The sequence below is a fragment of the Saccopteryx bilineata genome, chromosome 4 (genome assembly GCF_036850765.1).
Source record: "Saccopteryx bilineata isolate mSacBil1 chromosome 4, mSacBil1_pri_phased_curated, whole genome shotgun sequence".
NCBI classification, from domain to species: Eukaryota; Metazoa; Chordata; class Mammalia; order Chiroptera; family Emballonuridae; genus Saccopteryx; species Saccopteryx bilineata.
Window position 1 is genome coordinate 25096690 of NC_089493.1, and position 5726 is coordinate 25102415.

Sequence of the window (5726 nt, forward strand, 5' to 3'; positions counted from 1 at the left end):
AGCCCCGGCTCGCGGCGCGCATGCGCTCTGTCCCCCCCTTAAAGGGCCAGTGCGCTCCGGGCCGGGTCCTCCGCCTCCCGCTGCGGTCCCTTCACTCCCAGATACTTCTAGGATAGGGGCGGGCGTTTGCTCCCTTTTCCCCTCTCTCTCCCGCCGCCCCGAGGCTAGTGCGGAGCTGCAGAAGTTTGCAATATGCCAAACTGTGCACAAACTCCAGGGAGATTCTGGGCTCAGAAGGCCGCGGTCGGGAATTTCCTACGGGGAGTACCTCGCAGGGAGCCTCAGGGTGGAGAAGCGACCGCATGCCTGGAGGACCGGCGTTCTAGACCTGGTTTCAGCGTCTGTTTTTCTGTGGGTCATCTAAAAGGTCACTTCCTCAGTGGGCCTCAATGTCCCAGACAGTCAACACTGGGTGAACGTAGAGCCCAGCCGGCGGGCGCGTTCCTGAAAGGTAGATATCTGGGAGTCAGGCTCACTAGCTCTGGAAGTGAAAGGGATTATTAAAAACCACTCTGGTTCACCCCAGGACCTGCACCAGTGGGAGCGGGGTGCGCAGGGTTCGCCTCTAGCCCGCCTCTCTGGACGCGGCTCCGGCAAGGAGCAAGCTGCGCCCAAGGGTCTTGGGTCCGCAACCCATGGGAATGGAAGGCGATGGTTGGGGCCGGCTGACCGGCCCAGAGGAAGGTGAAGCGGCCCCTTGTGTGAGCCGGCCCAGGATGGCAGAGACTAGCGTCCCCTCCCCGCCCCCAGAGCTGTAACGCGGAGAAGGCGCCAACGGGGAGCATAAACGAGGGACTTCTCTAAATTGAGAAAGACAACCTGAGTGCTTTAAAAGGCCTCCCCTTCCTACCACCGGGAGTTAATGTAACAGCCTCGTAGGTTAAAGGCAGACTCCTGGGTTCAGGTCTGTGGTGGCGGCGTTTCTCACCATCCCCTTCTCTGGCAATCTGAGGTTTCCACACTTGGGCTGGAACAGGGAAAGCCTTGGAGAATGAGGTCCTCAATGGTTCCCTATATGTTTCTTAAGTTTCTGGTGTCCGAACTTAATAGGTCCCCTGATTCCCAATAGCAGTCTCTTGCTACCTCCAGGGTGATCAGTGATGGGAAGGGTCACAGGACTTGAAGAAAGCTAGTTAAGAGAGGATCCACTTCAGCTCACTGAGGCAAAAAGACTCCAAGAATGTAAAAACCACCAGGACCAATGACTTGCAACCTGCTCATTGTATAGATGGGGAAACCAAGTCTGAGAGAGTGATTTCCCTTAGATCACAAGAATACTTTGAATTGAAGTCTTAACTTTTTCAGATTGTTATCACCCTCACTTTGCCTATTTTGCTAGGGAAGTGGTTGTGGTGATTTAAAATGTTTACAGGTTGTTTGTTTGTTTTTTTTAACCACTTCTATCAGAATACAGAATTCTAATTCCCCTCCGCTTGAGTGTGGACTTCTAATGAATAGAATATGGTGAAAGTGATGTAATGTACACCGTAAGCCTGAGTCATAAAAAGCAGGCATTCCTCTTGTCACTTTCTTACTTCCTCAGACACCCACCCTTCCTCAGAACCCGTCCACCATGCTGTGAGGAAGGCCAGGCCACACAGAGAGGTGACATGAGGTGTTCTGGCTGACATCTCCAGCCAGGCTCTCAGCTGACGTCATCAATCACAGACGGGTAGGGGACTGAGATGAGCCCAGCCCTAGCCTTGGAGTCTTTCAGCTGAGGTCCCTGCCATGGAGCAGAAACAAGCCAACCTCGCCATGCCCTGCCTGAATTTCTCTCCCATAGAAACGAAGAGATCAAGATTGTTGTTTTAAGCCAGGACGTTTTGGGATACTTTGTTATGCAGCATTAGATAATTAATACTGTGGGTTTCCTGAGATGACAAATAATAAAATAAATTTGGGGTGTTTGTTTAAACAGTAAGTACTTACTGAGCGCCTTCACTGTGCCTGGCTCTGTGCTAACACTGGGGATACAGCAGTGAACAAGAGGCATGTGGTCTTTGTCCTTGTAGGGCTTATGGCCTGCTGGTGGAGGCGACGGTTAAACATGCCAGAGGCTTAGTACAGAAAGCTTGCTCAGGGTACTCCCTGGCCAGGTGGTTTGCGGGGGAAGGAAGAAATGAGTTGTGTACAAGGCCAGCATGGTCTAGGCTGGAGAGTTCTCTGGGAAGTGCTCGTAGACATGGGAGTAGAGCAGTGTCAGGCAAAGTGGGACAGCATGCAAATAGATTAGGATATGGTGAAACTGGAAAGGGAGGTGTCTAACTCTAGCTCATTTGAGCCGAAAACCCTTAGAAGACTAGTGTTTTGCTTGGTGTCACACAGCTTGTGAACTGGGCCCAGATACTGGGTCCTGCGTCACACTCTCCCGTGATTCCCCCACTCCTATATCCAGAGAACAACACCTCCGACAGACACCTGGTAACTCCTTGTTGGCGCAGTTCTTAGGACCATCCCTTGTCTTCACAAAAGCTCCGGAAGAAGTTAGGATAAGTTAATTTCCGTTTTACAGATGAAGAGATGATGCACAGGAAGCTAAGCAACCTGAGCACCTGGTTCAGGAGCTGGCACTTCAGCTGCTGGATGCAAGTGACTTTGATGATGACAGGGATGTTGATGATAACGATGCCTAGCGCACATTGTCGCTACCGTTTATCCTCACACTCTGGACTCATGTTCTAGAAACTAACACCCAGTGTCTCAATGGTTATCAACATTAATATTGGCATCAGCATTAATATTAATCTGCTTCAACTAATTTTCTATTCTTGTGACACTGAAGCTAGAATCAAGTTCCCAGAGAGGAGAGTCTGGCTGACTTAGCTTGAGTCCTGGGCCTACCCCTTGGCCAGAGAAAGGCAAGGCAACTTCATTAGCTGCTCCTCAAAGACTGTGGGCAGTGGGGGCAAGGCACTTCCTTAATTAAAAATGGGCAGCTAGTAAAAGAGGGACATGCAGGTGCACAGATATAAATGTGTTTATAAAAGGCAATCACTATGTCTGCACTGTCCAATATGGCAGCCAGAAGTCATATGTGGCTATTTAATTAACATTACAATTAAAAATTCAATTCCTCAATCACACTAGCCACATTTCAAGTTACTGAAGAACCGCATGTGGCTACGGCTACTGTGCTGAACAGCATAGATTTTAGAACATTTCCACCATTGCAGACATTTCTATTGGACAGGGCCGCTCTGGGATTCTTGCTTAGAATTCAACTCTTTTCTTCTTTTACCTCCTAGAGTGAGGAAATAGCAAAATAGGTGAGTCAGAATCTTTATTCCTTTATTTAACACACATATAATAAGTGTTTACTCTGAATTGTGCATTGTTGCAGGCACCAGGATGCCTGGGAGGACTCCTGGAGAGCTTCTGTCTGGTGCATTTTACATTTGCATCATCTAGGGAGTTCCTAAAAGTATTGATACCTGAGACTCACCCAGCAGAGAGTCTGGTGAAATTGGCTTGAGGTGGGGCTTGCACACCCATGAGTTGGAAAAACTCCCAAGTGCTGCTGCTAATGTGCAGCTGGGCTTGAAAACCATTACAGTCTGGTCTGACAGAGATGTGATTTACCTCTGATAACCTGAAAACCCGAATCTACATAGGGCTAAACCTCTACTTTGGGGATCTTGTGTCAAAGTCAGAGTTCTCCATGGATTTGGCACCTGTGTGAATAGAATGCAGAATTCTTAAGAGAACACATCTGTTCCTTAATCCAAAGGGAATCCAATTCACTAAGAATAAAGTGCCAAAAGCCCTTCCGGTTTAAAATGACCTCTTTCTCAAACTGTTTATCTCTTTCATGCCTGGAACTGATTATTCAGCCAAGTGAATGAAATGCCTATAAAAATAATATCCCTGGCCGGTTGGCTCAGTGGTAGAGCGTCGGCCTGGTGTGCAGGGGTCCCCGGTTCGATTCCCGGCCAGGGCACACAGGAGAAGCCCCCATCTGCTTCTCCACCCCTCCCCCTCTCCTTCCTCTCTGTCTCTCTCTTCCCCTCCTGCAGCCGAGGCTCCATTGGAGCAAAGATGGCCCGGGCGCTGGGGATGGCTCCTTGGCCTCTGCCCCAGGCACTAGAGTGGCTCTGGTTGCCACAGAGCGACGCCCCGGAGGGGCAGAGCATCGCCCCCTGGTGGGCAGAGCATCGCCCCTGGTGGGCGTGCCGGTTGGATCCTGGTCGGGCGCATGCGGGAGTCTGTCTGACTGTCTCTCCCTGTTTCCAGCTTCAGAAAAATACAAAAAATAATAATAATAATACCCTTTTCTGAGCACCTAGTGTCTGTCAGGCACGTCTCCTACAGTTTTGTTTAACCACTGCAACACTCTCCCAAGGTGAGTTTTGCTGCCACCAGTTTACAGATGAACAAGCTAAGATGCCGGGAGGTTAAGGATTCTAAACTCATCCATGTTGGCACAGCTGGGGTTCCAACTGCAGAGTTTGTGTGCTTTCTTTGCCTGTCCCTTTGCAGAGAGCACAGGACAATGGGCAGGCGGTGGTCTTGTGCTCTGAATTGCACAGGAAAGAAAGTAACCCAGAAGGTAAGTGTCAGGGGAATCCCCAGAGCTGATGTGACCTGGACACAGAGCTCAGTGATAGTGCTGGGGTCCTGGAGGCAAAGGGGGGCTCGGGGTAAGACAGGTAAGGGGATTTGGAGTGGAGTTCTCCTTTTAGTTAATGGCTGTGCCTGGACTGCTTTTGTTAAGGGAATTGGATGAAGCAGCTAAGAGCAGTGTTGTACCTGGAGCAGTTAGCTCTTAGACTCCTAGCAATTATGGTGCATGCTTGGTATAGGCATTGTCTGTTCTTGGCCTGGATTCCTGTGGGCTGGCAGAGTGTCTGTGTCGCCATGTATCTGTGCAATCTGAGTCCCCACCTGATACTTCCTGGGCAGCCTGGCCTGGCCGCGGCAGGCTGAGAAGGGGCAGGACTCACTGTGTTCATTCCAGAGAACTTTAACAGTCAGGGAGAGATCTCTCCCCTGCCATTCTCCGGGGGCCACCCCGAACAGTAACAGGAGATGCAGGCCTTGTGGAGCAGTAAAGGCTGGAGTTGGAATGGATCAGGGCTTGTCTGTATGACATTCAGCAGGTCTGTGTGGGAACGAAGCCACAACTGGCTGTAAAAGAGCGCAGACTGTCACAGCCTGAAGGACACTTCTTGTCCAGGGTTCATTTCATAGATGAGAAGCTAAGTCTCAGAGAGGTGACAGGACTTGCTTAAAATTGCTCAGCCAGTTAGAGGCAGGTGTCCCACTTGGATGCAGGAGAGAGACCTGTGCTTTCCCTGATGTCTCCTCTAGCAGGGGGACAGGCTGGTAGGAGATGAGCCCCTAAAGCTTTGCAGTGGCAAGGGGTAGACATGGTTTTCCAGAACTGGTTTCAGGGTGTGGCCAAGCTGTGTGTGTGTCAGTGGGTGGGTGTGGACTGGGTGTATATCTAGGAAGGTTCTATTGAATCTGGAGGACTAGGTGATATCCCCTCTAATTTTCCAGGCAAATTATACTCATGCAGATTTGTATCTTTTTATTTATTTATTTATTATTTTTTTTTTTTTTAGTGAGAGGAAGGGAGATACAAAGACAGGCTCCCACATGCGCCCCTACCGGGATCCACCTGGCAACCTCCATCTAGAGGTTGATGCTCTGCCCATCTGGGGCCATGCTTGCAACCAAACTATTTTTAGCACCTGAGCTGGAGGCTTGATAGAGCCATCCTT